Source organism: Zootermopsis nevadensis, unplaced genomic scaffold (genome assembly GCF_977971745.1).
Source record: "Zootermopsis nevadensis isolate Lab colony 2312 unplaced genomic scaffold, Znev_1.0 Znev_ptg000001l, whole genome shotgun sequence".
In the NCBI taxonomy this organism is placed as follows: domain Eukaryota; kingdom Metazoa; phylum Arthropoda; class Insecta; order Blattodea; family Termopsidae; genus Zootermopsis; species Zootermopsis nevadensis.
In genome coordinates, this window is record NW_028259133.1 from 4,375,704 (window position 1) to 4,392,139 (window position 16,436).

General features: G+C 38.1%; 2 protein-coding genes across 10 annotated transcripts in view; one reads left to right on the plus strand and one right to left on the minus strand.

The window, feature by feature from the left end:
• The window catches only part of ppk23 (amiloride-sensitive sodium channel pickpocket 23), a 39,864-nt gene that overhangs the window by 16,845 nt on the left and 6,583 nt on the right, over positions 1-16,436 (minus strand). The window contains exon 1 of one of the 3 annotated variants that reach the window (XM_087353134.1): positions 463-574. The exons of 1 other annotated variant lie outside the window; for it this stretch is intronic. The gene's annotated coding sequence lies outside the window, so the exon portion shown is untranslated. Of the gene's footprint in view, positions 1-347; positions 575-16,436 lie in introns of those variants that run through there. One more of the 3 variants, XM_087353050.1, reaches the window with a different exon arrangement.
• Positions 1-16,436, plus strand: part of Grip (Glutamate receptor interacting protein) — a 77,354-nt gene that overhangs the window by 1,722 nt on the left and 59,196 nt on the right. The gene's annotated exons all lie outside the window — the stretch shown is intronic.

Sequence of the window (16,436 nt, forward strand, 5' to 3'; positions counted from 1 at the left end):
CCAAAAAGCTACACAACAGATATTGTAGTTGAGTTTTAAGTTTATTGATATAATTTTACACCTGAAGATGGTTCGATGAAACCGAAACATGTTGTAAAAATGTTCCAAATGTAAATCGATTATTCGATATGGAACATAAAATTATAATTTAATTATCTTATTTGTAAATTTTAAATTTTAAATATAATTGTGATTAGACGGACATAACTGAATAATTAATTTGATAAATGAAGCTGTCCATCGATTTCCGATCCTTGCCCTGCAGATATTTTTCATAGCACCTACTGAGGCACAAACCCCAGACACCCTGAGATACTTGTGTTTAAACATATTATTACTCTACTCACTGTATTCCTTTATAATGAAATTAACAGCTGGTGTCTTTGGAGGTAACCAACCCGTTCCGGGCAGATAATAGATTGTTAAGCGTCTAAGAGTTTTACTTCGTACTTTTGAACTTACACTGGAAACAAATTCAAATAAGAGTTAGAAACGGATGCTTGCAGTGTACAGTTTCCACACTAATCAGTCACACTGAGGCGTTCCACATCGTCCCAGTTTGTTCGCTTCAGAAGTCCATCTATCCAACTCCACGCGGAGCTAACGATCGTAGCGAGTTTGCAGGTGGGGGAAAGAGTGACTCAAGTCGGAATAACTACGAGATACAAAACTGGCTTTGGCTGTGCTACATACAAACTATTAACATTTATGTCTATTTGAAACTCACTTCTGACGCATTTCGGCTAAAATTGTCGTCATCGTGTGTTATGTCGAGACATTATTTTGAGTATTTACTAGTTGTTATGCGTTATTTGCATGAAATTAATGTTTATATTGCTGGTAATGCCTCACTGCCCGCATGATATAACTCGAGAAACCGTTTGGCTGATTTGGACGGTCATTTCGGAGTTCTGCGAATATTTGTTAAAGAAAAAATTAATTAAATTAAGTAGAGAATTTCAATGATGATAGAAGAAAAATTGTAAAGCAAGCGACAGAAATGTGGAAACGCTATGCCTTTTCTGTTTTAATATTGTGGTTTTGAAGTACGTGTGTTACGCGGAATTATCAAATTGAACATGAAATTCTATCGCTAAAAAGTGAATAATATTGTAAGAAATTACGATAATGGATTGACAGCAACAAATTTAACAAATCCCCCCCCCCCCTAAAAATGTAAGTTATTCGAAGGTAAAGCATTTGGTGGTGGTGAATTTTCTAAATCAATACGATTTTGAAATGTACGAGGCTGGTCTACAAAGTAAGTTTCCCTGGGGCCGTTTACAGAAACAAAACACAATTTCATGGAAATATTTATTGCAACAGATACAGCAAGTGTCCAGCTATTTTTCAACATATTCGCCACCGGAATTGAGACATTTGTCATACCGTGGGACCAACTTTTGAATACCTGTGTCGTAGAAGTCTGCCGCCTGGGATTGGAACCACTGTGTGACAACCATCTCCGCCTCTCTGTCATTCTCAAAACGCTGACGCTGACCGGACAGGAATTTCTTGAGGTGTAGGAAAAGATGGAAATCACTGGGAGCGAGGTCCGGGCTGTAGGGTGAATGATTAAACACCTCCCAGCTGAACTCCTGCAGGAGACTTGCTGTCCGTCGAGCCGTGTGCGGCCTAGCGTTATCACTGACCGCACTTCACAGTCGGCGGGAGCTGGAATAAGAACCTCCATCTTCAACAGCTGCAACGATGCTACTGTGAGAACGCGGGAAGTGCCGTTAGTGCATGCGCCATGCTACGTCATTGCTCTATCACGTACGCACAGTCGCTTCGCGCAATATAAGGTTTGCTAGCTGTGGGACGAGTGGGAAACTTACTTTGTGGACGCGCCTCGTATGAGCAGTCGAAACACACTGAAATGCGAAAAAGTTCGTAATGAACTGAAATTGACATACATTTTTAGAACCTGTTTTTCCGTTTGTCGATGAAAGTACAGACGTCATATCTTCAGTTCGATTGGTTGTCATAGTTTGATTTTTGAAAGTACTGAATTTGGTCAAGAACTCTTCAAATTGTCTGCTTTGTGTGGAAAACAAATTGTAGTGCTCTCGTGAACGAGTTTTCAGATTCTGAATAGATATTTTCAAAATAGTTTCTGAGGACGCTCTTAGTATGACTGGCAAAGAAGCGGGATTTTTGACATTATTTGCAAAATACCGGCCCACTAAAATTGTTTACTTCACTGCTTTAAAAAGACTAGATGTAAAATGGATGGAGTTGGCTCAGGATCGTGTCCGGTGTCGGGCTTTGGTGTTGTCGGTGTTGGACCTGAGGTTTCTGCTAGTTGGTTAGTTAGTTGGTTAGTTAGTTAGTTAGTTTAGATTGCTTTCGAATGAGACAGGTTCAGTGTAGCTTTGTCATGAGATAGGGATTAGCTCTATCTATTGGGCCCAACAGAGTAGGTACCTGAAGATGGAGATAGATCCCCATCTCCGAAACGTCGTTCTATTTTATTATTTTACTAGACGACGGGAAATATCCAAAGAACTTTTTATTTAAATAACTCACCATCGTCACGAATTTTTAGATTTGAGACTTGAACAGTCGTGCGCAAAAATGTTGTATTCAGTTGAATGATCATCTGAGTGATTTGCAATCATATGACAAAAAAACAGATGCAGTGTTTTAAGGCTCTGTCAGAAGTTTCGATACGTTTGTTTCGTACTGAAATTCACGTTTTATTTCATTTTTATGTCTTATTATATCACTTATATGCAAAGGCGAAATGTCAAATTCACAATGGTGAGAATATAGTTAGCTGTGAAGAGCATTACGTGAGAGTGTTGGAATTGTAGATGTTGGTCTTCTGGTTTGGAACAACATTGGACTAGCACAGTGGTATTCAACTTTTTTTGTTCGCGTAACCCCAGATATAATTTCTCTTTAACTTTGTACCCCCAAAGTTGTTATATAATTCAAGTTATACATAGTATATAATCTACATCTAAAAGAAATTAAATAAATTACATTACTGATTATTCAGTGTTTATCATAAAATAATATTTTTTTTAAAATTTCACGTACCCCCTAAGATGTCTTCGCATACCCCCGGGGGTACGTGTACCCCAGGTTGAATACTACTGGTCTAGTGCAGTGGTATTCAACCTTTCTTTGTTCGCGTACCCCCAGATATAATTTCTCTTCCAAAGTTGTTATATAATTCAAGTTATACATAGTATATAATCTACATCTGAAATAAATTAAATAAATTACATCAAAAATAATGTATTAAATAATAAGTTTTAAATGAGAAAAATGAAAATAAAGATATTATTTAACAAATACATTATTGTCTATCATATAGAAATTAATAAAGGAACAAAGGTATTTTAGCAAAGCAAAATATTGTTTAAATATTTTATCAATTATTAATTAATGTGGTTCAGACCTGTTAATGAGATGATTGAGCTTGTTTCTGCCGCCCAGATAAGAATTACATAAAGGAGAGAGAGAGAGAAAAATGACGCTCCCAAATCGAATGTCCTTACGTCCGGTTCTCCTGTGGCTAACCCTAAATCTGGCCCTGATTATTCAGTGTTTATCATAAAATAATATATATTTTTTTTTTAAATTTCACGTACCCCAGGTTGAATACCACTGGACTAACAGATAGACACCAACATTTCGGAGGAACATAATGCCCCCATTATCAAGGAGGCAGTCTGTTTCTCAAGAACCCTGGACGTTCAAATTGACTCGGCGTTTTAAACCAGACGACTGTAAATGGCTTTGTTTAAGCTTACAGTTTCCTGAAAATAATTTTTCACCGGTTTTTCGTTGGCTTCGAAACTTTGTTTGGTGTTTTGTGGAGGTGTTCTAAATCGCTTCTTAAGTAAAAAAAAGTTTAGGTTGTGGATATCAGTCAGTAGCTTATCCAGGTCTAAATGTTAGGTAATGCGGAAATTTTATATTACTGTAGTTTTAGTGGTCTGACGAAACTACCGATGATGAATCAGTGTTAAATTTATATCGGTCTTGAATTTTTAGAATTCCAGTATTAACGTGCTTAGACCGGATCGTGTTTAAAAAACTTATGCCGTTCTTGTCTCCAACATTAATGCACCTCGCATGTTTTCCCGATGACTTGTGGCACACAATGTTGCGTCAATGTAAACTTTTTTTTTTTGTATTCACATACAATATTACGACAGGCTTATTATGTATTTTTGTGGCTCGGTGCTAAACGGGCCAATGCCCGAAATTACAGTTTCGATAACATGACAGTTTGAAGTTTCAGATAAATTTTATGCTAAGGTTTCGACAATAAAGATTAATATTTTTATATAGTTTGATTGTCTAGTGATCAGCCGAATAATCTCTTGTGTTGTCTATAATATGATAACATGTGTTCTATGTCGGCGAGCGCTCTACGCGTCTCAAGATATCTCGGAAACTAATCCTTCTAGACAATTCTTCCTATTGCATCCACGTTTTATTTTGATGTTTTTTCCCTTATCCTATATAGTTGTACGTTTTTCTATCGGTTTGCTATTCAGCACAGTTTAATATGCTATTAAATCTCCACCTTCGAAACCAAGCAAAGTAACCAGATTTAAACTTCGGTCCATTGCTACTGACACATTCTACGAGGCTCGTCCACAAAGTAAGTTTCCCTGGGGCCGTTTACAGAAACAAAACACAATTTCATGGAAATATTTATTGCAACAGATACAGCAAGTGTCCAGCTATTTTTCAACATATTCGCCACCGGAATTGAGACATTGGTCATACCGTGGGACCAACTTTTGAATACCTGTGTCGTAGAAGTCTGCCGCCTGGGATTGGAACCACTGTGTGACAACCATCTCCGCCTCTCTGTCATTCTCAAAACGCTGACGCTGACCGGACAGGAATTTCTTGAGGTGTAGGAAAAGATGGAAATCACTGGGAGCGAGGTCCGGGCTGTAGGGTGAATGATTAAATACCTCCCAGCTGAACTCCTGCAGGAGACTTGCTGTCCGTCGAGCCGTGTGCGGCCTAGCGTTATCACTGACCGCACTTCACAGTCGGCGGGAGCTGGAATAAGAACCTCCATCTTCAACAGCTGCAACGATGCTACTGTGAGAACGCGGGAAGTGCCGTTAGTGCATGCGCCATGCTATGGCATTGCTCTATCACGTACGCACAGTCGCTTCGCGCAATATAAGGTTTGCTAGCTGTGGGACGAGTGGGAAACTTACTTTGTGGACGCGCCTCGTATGTGACAGATGCCATTTATTTATTTACTTATAGCTTATATGACAACTCTTGTTCAGTAACTAATTTTATGTAGCATCAAATGAGAGGTTGACAGTAAGCAATGAATTGAAAATGTTCGTAAGGGAAGCAGTCGTGGTCTAATTTAAGGTACTATCCCAGAATTTACCTGGAGAGAGGATGAGAAAAACCACGAAAAACCTCAGTCAAGATAGCCGATCTCCTGGCCGAGATGACAGAATGATGTTCTATTTATTCATGACTGTGTGTATAGTCTGATTATAGGTAAAAAAATCTTTGTATGTTGAAAAGAATTTGTACATTATTCTACTCAGGTCTTTAAAACTTATTAGGAAGACAGCTTAAACGAATTTACAGATTTAAATCTAATGCAAGTTCTATTTTAATATTATATTTAACTCTATGATCATTAAGGTATTAATATTTTGTTAAATTATTATTAATATTATTGTTATTATTATTACGTAAAATCAAAATGTATAGAATCAATTTGTCCTTCTGTATTCATCTGAACAAGGAAAGAAGATGAAGTTTCAGGAATTAAAACGAGAAGCTGAGAAGAGGGAAAACTGGCGAACTCTTTTTGGGCAGAAGAATGGACCTTTCGTCAGACAGAACACTAAATAAAAATAATATTCATCTAAGATGCCCTAACAAACCGGATTAGTCAAGGTAATAGGGTCCATTCGACTATAAAATGCATATCAAGTCTGTCAAATGTTAAAGTACATTATTTATTTGTGATAATTTCTATTATACTCCAGCCCTTTTTCGGAGTAATAGTCGGTAGGAAACGTTGTTATTCTCAGGGCCGTTCTGTAAGGTTAGGTTAGGTTAGGTTAGGTTTGGTTAGGTTTGGTCCAACTCTATGTTGGGATAGTAAGTACAGGATAAATAATGCTGATTTGTTGGAATTGCTGTGGGTTTATGAAGTGATGGTGTTTAGTGACACTTGGAATATGGCGAGATAGTCACTGAAATGCACACCTAACCAATTTGCATTGTGTACATTTATTCGTGCGACCTTATAGAATTTCGCCGAAACAGTGTCTGGTCCTGGTTGCGGTGAGGCAGCTAGCGCCTCTATAATCTCTCCCTTGTACTACCAAACACATGTTTATTTTTAAATCTGTTTGGCCGCCTAAATTTTTTTTAGAAATTTTCCACCAGTCCCTCGAACATTCATATTTGATTAGCTACCCTCTTTGTCAAGATAGACCATTGCCCTTACATAAGATGGCATCTTGTGTTTTCTTTAGCTCCAATCCGAAATGCAATCTGCTTGTCACTTTGACCAGTGCCAGCGTATTTCATTTCTGTCACTTTAAAGTGGAGCGGTTCCAGACAGAAAATAAAAATATCATATTTCTTCTGGGCTGGAACTTTTTTTCCTTTCACAGAAAGCATCTGTTTATTGGAATGCAGTGTTTGTAACTGCTCGTGTTTCAAAAGACTTGTGAGATAAATTAATGTAATACGTCCGAGGCTCTGACTGAGGGCTTCTTCACCAGGCACAAAGGATTCTGGGGCCGAAGGACGTTCCTTCGCGACGACCACACTACCACGATCGTCGGGATATTAATCGCCTAAGAAATAAACAATTTTTAATGTTTTTCCCCAATTTCTGTGGTTGCCAAGAAATCAGTAATGTTCTTCAGTATTTTATCTGACTTAACACAAAATTTAACAAAAATACCATAATTTTCCATTATATACATACGTTTGCTAATTAAAAAATTAAAATTACGGATCTCTGTCATGATTAAAGAAAACCGATGTCATGTATCCACACTGACTTTTTGAGTTGAATAAATAATGAGGACTGTATTCTGCCAACCTCTTGCATCTAAAGACGGAAGTCATAAGTCTTACGACTGAAGGGAAGTTGAGTTTTAGTGGACGTGAAGAAGTCGGGTTGAACTTGTATCTGGAGGGGTGATGAGATTAAAATAGACTAGAGTTACTTTGCCATTGGAAGAAAGTCTTAACTCGACTAACGTAACTGTTTCACAAGAAAATGCCAACTACCGCAACACACGATTTCATTTATGTACCGTCACTTATATGAACCCTAAGTGATTCCAGCCGCAGCCAATTTTAAATTATTACTGCAGTTACTAAAGCGCGCATATATTCTGATTAAATAATGAACACCGTGGTAACAGAAGCCTATGGTTCAATACCAGTATTATCAGAGTCCTGTAGGCAAGATTCTGAATTATTTCTGCCGAAATTTAATCAGTAGTCTTGAAACAGATTACGCTGTTAATTCTACAAATTGATGTTAAAAAAATAAAAAAACACCTTGATAATGGCAGCTACAATTTTTGCTGAAACGTCGGTTAACGCCAAATATTTTACGGGTTCTCGCCCACAGGATTGCAACAGTGTAGTTGCCTGTTTGATGGTGGCCAATAATTTATTTGGGCCTGTATTGCCTTTGATATTTCTAATATGCTAAGTAAAGCAGATTACAATCAGGATTCTAGAACCGTTAACATTTTAAACACCCCACACATCCCCTCTGCCAATATGTTTAAATAATCTGATTATGTAATTTTTAAAATACTTTAGACGGAAAATAATTATAATCTACGAGGTGCAATCGGAAAGTTTCAAGACTGCGCGTATAAAAACCCGTACACTTATCTCAGGTATTAAATTCATTCATCACCCTCGAAGTAGTTCCCCTGGGAGTGAACACAACGATCCCAGCGCCGCTGCCAAGCCTGGAAGAATCCCTGGAAATCTTTCTTTGTCAGCTTGTCAAGCACCATCTGTTCACTACTTCGAGGGTGATGGATGAATTTAATACCTGAGATAAGTGTACGGGTTTTTATACGCGCAGTCTTGAAACTTTGCGATCGCACCTCGTATGCTCTAGAAGAGATAAGATTTGTGTCGGTATTAAGATTTATTTTTCTAAATCATCTTTACGCACATTTCTAGGTGTTATTTACTAATTAACGTAAGCGAAGAATACTTCGTGGGCTTATCCATGTCTGTCTGTCTGTCTATCGCGTCTTTCAGCTGAGATCGTGCCTCCATTAATCGGTGGCCCTAGGAACTAATATAACAACTCGGGTACTGCTGATGAGATTTTCATTAAATTTCCTTCTTGGTGGTTGTGCCATAGAGACGAGTCCAAATTGTATTCCAGAATCTGATAAACCATCGTGGCGGATGTACCAAGTCGTGAGGATGGACATTCCCCATGATTGGACGTTTTTTCGTAAAATTTGGTAGAGACGTTATACCACTGAAAAGTACTAAGAATTCACATTTTTAATTTGGTTCAGCCAGTACCACCTCCTCCTTCAGAGTAGAGGAATACAATGAATGTAATAAGAGTCGTCAGTGGACTATAAAAATAAACGAAAGCAGAAATATTGCTAAGGGAACATTTTAATCCGGATAATGCTGATATTATTTATGAAATATATTTCCAGCATTCGTGATTAAGGTCTAAGATTAACAACGAAAGTCCTGAGTGGAGGATGTGGTCCCTACAGTTTTACAAACAACACATGATTGTCAGTACTCTGTCCCGGGATAAAATGTACGAACTGAAGGAGATGGTAAGTCATTTTGAATAAATAAAATACAAAATCAACATTTATCTTATTCGGAACTGTTACAGAGTTAAGGGCGTTCAAAGTTCAAGAGGGCGACTGTCCGGAAATGCTAGCTGACTGTTAAATTAATGGCTTGAATCTAAAATAAATGATGAAAAATGTGCGATACACTAAGTAGCTCCTTGTGGTAGTAAATTGATGGTCTCCACAAGAACGTCCGGAACGTTCCGTATTCCCTCAGCAGCTAGAAGTGCATCTCGGTTGTTCGACTTCTTTTCGTAAACCAAAGACTTCACGTAACTCCAAAATAAGAATCGAGAAGATTTAAGAGATCGTTATGGCCAAGAACTGGCTCGTCCCTGCCACTCCAGCGACCAAAGATAGGTAGTCTGTTATCTGTTGACAAAAATGTGATAAGAGCTCCACCAAAGAAACGTATTCGAGAAGTAAAGTCACTTCATTTTACAAGATTTAACCCTACATTCGCCCTGTGAGGTGGCATTACAAAATGTGAGGTTAGTCACGCCTTAGACACCCATAAATTTGTAACCGTTCCAAATTGGGCACATGTTAACATGACATGTTTTTTTTTTTCAATATGCTTATATATAATTTCCTTCAGTTTATGTACTTCCACGCGGGACACTCTGTATATATTTCGAATAATTATATTCATTTCCACCAGTGTTGCCCTAATTTAGCTCAAGCTGCTTCTAACTTTTTTTTTATTTGAGTAGGAGAACATGAATGCGTGTTGGTAACTGAGTTCATGTTTGATATTACGATAGCGGATTGTTTATTACGACACAGCACATGCGAGCGGACACGGAAAAACTCCCTCCGATAACATTTAGTCTGTATAGCCTTCGACATAAAGGAATTTAAGACAGATTAGGCTAGAATATAGTTCATATGGGGGAAAACTAGGTTAGGTGAACCAGACGCACACAAAACATGACACTTAATTTTAATAATAAATTAGTATTAAACGTTAAAACATTATTGTTGGTGTTTATTGGGATGACCTCGACTTTCCTGGCTGAAACTTATAAGGGTGATCACACACAAGGATAAAAATCATTTCTAAAATTGCAGAAAGTACAGTTGAAGTGCATTTGGTGTGGCAAAATATGTGCTTAGCTACTGAGATGCGCAGGCTCTAATGTATTCCTCCGCGCGCCTGCGCAAGAGCGACTGCTAATGAGCGCGGGACCTACGCCGCGATGCACAAACATAACCACAATAACTTTTCTGAGAAAGAGTAAAACCACGATGCACAACTCACGAAAGAGGATGATCTGCTGTAGTTTAAATTTAGGAATATTAAATTGAATATACGACATTCTTTGCATTGTTTTAGCTTTCAAATTTGGTATCATCTATCAACACAAGACAAGAAGCAGTTACAGTATAGCATTTACATTCTAGTTCAGTTCAGTGGGGCGGAATATTTTTTAAAAATCCAATAAAGACGAGACAAGATGAAGAAACTGTAAGGAGAATACATGAGCTGGAGCATTTATTAAAACAACCCGGTGAAACCAACATGAATTATGATTATTATGATAATAATAATGAGCATAACTACATGTTTATTCCGGCAATAAAATCTCAAGTGCTGAATGCATGACAGTTCAAACTCCGGGTGACAGTATCTTAAGTTCAAGAAGTTTGAGAGTCCTGCAGGTCGATAATCAAAAGACACGCCTCTGAATCACACGGCTTTCATTCTACGGCAACTAAAAAGGACATATCATTCATTACTGTCTGTCTGAGCTGAGAAGTGATTTGGATCAATGACGTCATGTTGAATGTTGTCCTAAAAACACTTCCGCTTAGTGGAAATCCAATCTGCATATTTGACACGATGTGTTGCTAGTGACCCGACTAATTAACTAAATTACGTATAAACTGTTAATTACTAAAAAATTCAAGAATTGGACGAAACAACACAAAGTTAGAAATCTAATGGAGAACCTTGAGTCAGCCACAGTATTTGGAGGTCCCGGGTTCAAATCTTCGCCCGGAGACCGGCTATCCCGACAGGTTCTTCGTGATTTTCCTCATTCTATCCAGGCACATTCAGGGAGGGAACCTTGAATTAGGCCACGACCACTTCATTTCCAATCCATTGTTAACTATCATCTATCATTCAACGCTATACAGTCTGAGAAACTGAAATAAATAAACAAATAAATTGTGTCTCATCCAACTCAATTCCCTCCTTTTTTCCTTTTATCTTCCCCGATGGCTTTGTTATATATTCTATGATATTCAAACGAAGTTTTACGTCAGCCTGAATTCATACCTACATATTATATTTAGCTTCTGAGCGCAATATTCTGCTAAAATTTAAAAGTGATTTTATACATGATCTCGTTAGTAAATCATAAAAGTAAGATACATTCAGAAATTAAGAATATATCAGTAATTATTTTTAAATGCTATTAAATCAGAACAGTTAAAATTTATCAAAGAATGGGGACCATTCTGCTAGTTGCAAATCTCGTCTTTCTTAACTTGTTCGTGTCCAGAGGGTGAGTTAGGTTAATGTTAAGGATTTGTAGCGCGAACGAATTGTTATAAATTATGAGCTAACTAATATTTTTATTTATTCTAACCTCCTGTAGGAGTAACATTACGTGCACGGCAGTTAAATTAATTAGAATAAAGTATTAATATTTGATACCGCGGCGTATATACTAAATAATAAAGATATTAGTTTGATATTTGTGTTATCACGTCGTCTGGTCCAGCGTTACGCTACGCAGCTTCTCACGTCGTAAAACGTGAGACAGTGAAAGTCTTATTCACAGAAATAGAAGCCGCAACTGTGTTTTATCGGCTGACAAGAATTTGGAATTGAGACCAAGTTCTGAGAAATTTTAATGTGAAAGTCGTTTCAGAAGATTTCTGTGTGCCACTTTGTTTCGTTGGGAATTAACTGTGGCATCTTCGAATCTTTGATGTTCAGTGCATTTAGTGTTTAGTTGATGATTCTGCGTGGTATAATGCTTGAACTTGTTATGACACATTAAACATATCCAATAAACACAAACGTAACGAGAACGAGCATGTTTATAGCCCTTCACTGCTTTCTATTTAATTTGCATTAAATGAGTTTTCTTGTTTGTCATATTACTTTGTAGAAGTATAAGACAAGCATCCTTCTTAGGAAAACGAGAAATGGTTTCGTGCTCTCTGAATACAGTTTTAAATACCAAAGGGAACGTCTGTTCCACGTCTCCACATTCAAAATTCGTAGTGACATAAACGAGGAATAATGGCGGACCAGAAGTCAGTTACGCGCCTCTATAAAGTAAACTTCTCCAGACAGAAAGATTAAAAGGGAGTCTTTAACATCAGAACAGGAACTGGAATCTTATGGGGATAACGTGACAGAAACATATTCGTAAGAAATTTAATTTGCCATTTCAAAACGTATGCCTAATGGACGTACCACAACAGATACGAAGTAAGTGATGGAAAATATATGGTTGGTAAGAATACGAGGTGCGATCGGAAGGTTTTCAGACTGCGCGTATAAAAACCCGTACACTTATCTCAGGTATTAAATTCATCCATCACCCTCTAAGTAATTCCCCTGGGAGTGAACACAACGATCCTAGCGCCGCTGCCAAGCCTGGAAGCATCCCTGGAAATCTTTCTTTGTCAGCCTGTCAAGCACCATCTGCGATTCTGCCTGAATCTCTTGCCAAAGACTCGCCAAAACGGCTACGGAAACCTATGAAATGCTAAAGCAAGCATTTGGGGAGTCCGCAATGGGTCGTGCACAAACTTTTGTGTGGCATTCACGTTTTAAAAATGGCCGAACCTCTGTCGATGATGACGAGCGTTCTGGACGACCATCTTCGAGCACAACACCCGAAAATGTTACGAAGATTCGGCAGGCCATTCACGAAGATCGACGTCGTACCATCAACGACTTGTGCGACATTGTTGGGATAGGCTATGGGACCTGTCAGCTGATTCTAAAGGAAGAACTCCACATGCGACGCATCGCAGCCAAGTTTGTGCCAAGGCTCCTGTCTGAGGACCAGAAGCAGAATCGACTTCTCGTTTGTCAGGAGCTCAAAGATCTTGCCGGATCGCCGGATTTAGCTCCGTGTGACTTCTTCCTCTTCCCAAAGATGAAAATTCAGCTAAAGGGAAGGAGATTTAAGACGATAGAAGAGATTCAGGCAGAATCGCAGATGGTGCTTGACAGGCTGACAAAGAAAGATTTCTAGGGATGCTTCCAGGCTTGGCAGCGGCGCTGGGATCGTTGTGTTCACTCCCAGGGGAACTACGTCGAGAGTGATGGATGAATTTAATACCTGAGATAAGTGTACGGGTTTTTATACGCGCAGTCTTGAAACTTTCCGATCGCACCTCGTATGTCGACAGAACCTGCAGAGGTTCTGGTACAAATTTATTATGGCATGTCATAGTGTTGAGGCAACTAGGGCAGGCAGTGTGGACATTTTTATTTCACATTGCTTCAACAAATGATAATCTACAACATAGACTGTACCATTCAGGAACACGCTGGGAAATGGAAGGTAAGCATGGTTCTAACATAAAAATAACTTACCATCAACTGTAGGCAACGAAGAAAATTAAACCTATTTTCACAATAGCCGAAAACGGAAATTTAATGAGATTGCCGACAGTGTTATATGGGCGAGAATTCAAAAGACGGTGTTTTTGGTTATCAGTACACTACATTTCAGAGTATTTATTGTTGTTGCGTCTTTCAATAAGGGAACCGCATAAAGTGGTATGATCTACAAGGCATAGGTTCAGAACCAATTTCCACAATTCAATTGGGAAGTTCACCTTAGACAGAGAGGTATTTGAAAGATGGGACATTAGGCGGTGGAATAAGACTACGTAATGAAATGGATGACTCCTCATACTTTGGAGGACGTTTTACCGCGTTAGCCACTTTAGAGCTCGATTCCCGTGCGTTACATAATTTTTTCATAAAATGTACTTTTTCTCAGCTTCTCCACGATAATAAAGTTTCAAATATTTAGGACTTGATTTCATATATTTCGCTTATTTCATGACTGTCTCTTTTCAAAGTTCATATTTTTAAATAAATTACATCATAAGATATATTAACAAACATGGAAACTATACTATACTTAATTCAATAGTAATAATTTAAAAAAACATCCTTGCATCCATGTGAAAACATTGGATGTTTAGAATAAATGAGTAAGGCAAATTATAAATGCAAAATATAGAAAAGAACTGGGAAGTACGTTTAATATTTTCTAAATTAATTTTATATTTAACATAATTCAAAAAGTTGAAGAGCACACCCCGAAATGGTATTGGGCTGAGAGACACTACAGTCTCAAACACGCAACCTCTGGCGATGTGCTCTCTAAGTTCGTAAATAGGACACACATCTCACAGATTGAAGTCTTGGAATCCATGTACATATTTACGACAGCTTTATACATATATATATATATATATATATATATATATATATATAATTCTAATGCAATAACAAAGGGTGTGATGTCAACATCGATACATCGATATAATGTTCCATGGTGACTTTTCACATGTCTTGTGTTATGCTACCGTGTGCCTAAATGAAATAAACTTAGAGCGGAAGCAGATATTACGTATGTGCAATGTGTGAAAGATTACTGATGTTTGATTATTGCTTTTTCAATATGATACATTTTTCAAAACAAAATTATTTCTTGCTTGATGAAACAACTGAAAATAGATTTACATGTCCTATTACAGATTTCGAAACTATTAATTGTATTTTTAAATTATGAAAGTTTGAATATATTTTACGAGTAACGTAAACATAACCTGAACTTTCTTACTTTAACCTGTCGAGCGGTGCTAGTTTTAATTTTTTAAAATTCTACACACATTCTGTATTCAATTAAAAATGTTGTTGATTTAAATACTAATAATATGGCGGACGTCTAATTTTCCAAGAAAATATTTTCCATTTGAGTGACAGCAGTAGTTAAAACGTTTTGATTAGGAAGCATAGAAATTTTAAAAATGTAAGGTTTCCTGTCGATTACCATGAATAATATTCACCATATACGAGGTGCGATCGGAAAGTTTCCAGACTGCGCGTATAAAAACCCGTACATTTATCTCAGGTATTAAATTCATCCATCACCCTCGAAATAGTTCCCCTGGGAGTGAACACAACGATCCCAGCGCCGCTGCCAAGCCTGGAAGCATCCCTGTAAATCTTTCTTTTTCAGCATGTCAAGCACCATCTGCGATTCTGCCTGAATCTCTTCTGTCGTCTCAAATCTCCTTCCCTTTAGCTGAATTTTCATCTTTGGGAAGAGGAAGAAGTCACACGGAGCTTAGAAGGGAAGTTGGGGTCGGTTCTTGCAAGATCTTTGAGCTCCTGACAAACGAGAAGTCGATTCTGCTTCTGGTCCTGAGACAGACTGCGTCGCATGTGGAGTTCTTCCTTTAGAATCAGCTGACAGGTCCCATAGCCTATCCCAACAATGTCGCACAAGTCGTTGATGGTACGACGTCGATCTTCGTGAATGGCCTGCCGAATCTTCGTAACATTTTCGGGCGTTGTGCTCGAAGATGGTCGTCCAGAACGCTCGTCATCATCGACAGAGGTTCGGCCATTTTTAAAACGTGAATGCCACACAAAAGTTTGTGCACGACCCATTGCGGACTCCCCAAATGCTTGCTTTAGCATTTCATAGGTTTCCGTAGCCGTTTTGGCGAGTCTTTGGCAAGAGATTCAGGCAGAATCGCAGATGGTGCTTGACAGGCTGACAAAGAAAGATTTCCAGGGATGCTTCCAGGCTTGGCAGCGGCGCTAGGATCGTTGTGTTCACTCCCAGGGGAACTACTTCGAGGATGATGGATGTATTTAATACCTGAGATAAGTGTACGGGTTTTTATACGCGCAGTCTGGAAACCTTCCGATCGCACCTCGTATGCATAAGTATGCGTGAGGTCCAATGTGGCGAGTTTCATGTTCACAGATATGAAGAAAAATAAGCATTTAAGAATACTGTATTTTGAAAACGGTACAGGGATGATCAGTAACTTTGATATCACAAGATTTTACAGTTTATTCCAGTCTAAAACGTTTATTAATCTTCTACTCATACTTCAAACATTTTTGCCATCTTCTTTTAGGAAGTCACGTGATTGAGTTGAATGCTCGACCTAAACAAATAATGTTGGAAAAGAATTCGACATAATGAAGCCTTGTCTATTATTTTTAGTCTTCGTTCCGTGCCCCAGGGTACGATCCGCGTACAGAAACTGTCCAGAAATATGTGGATCCTACTTACTTCCTCCATGCACGACCCTACACAGTTTGTTGTAAATTCAGCCTTTTAAGAGATTCGGTATTCTATATGGGAGTTAAGTTCCTCCATTTTATGTTTACAACATTTCGCCAAAAATACAGTATTTTCTCGATTTTAAGACGTCTATTATAAGATACACTATTTATTTACTAATAGGTTTTCAGGAAAAAATACGATATGTCGATTTGTAGACGCCATCAAATGTAAGACGTACCCCGATAATAGGAATTTTAAAGTGTGTAAAAAGTTCGTCTTCTTTATAAGCTTAAATATTGCT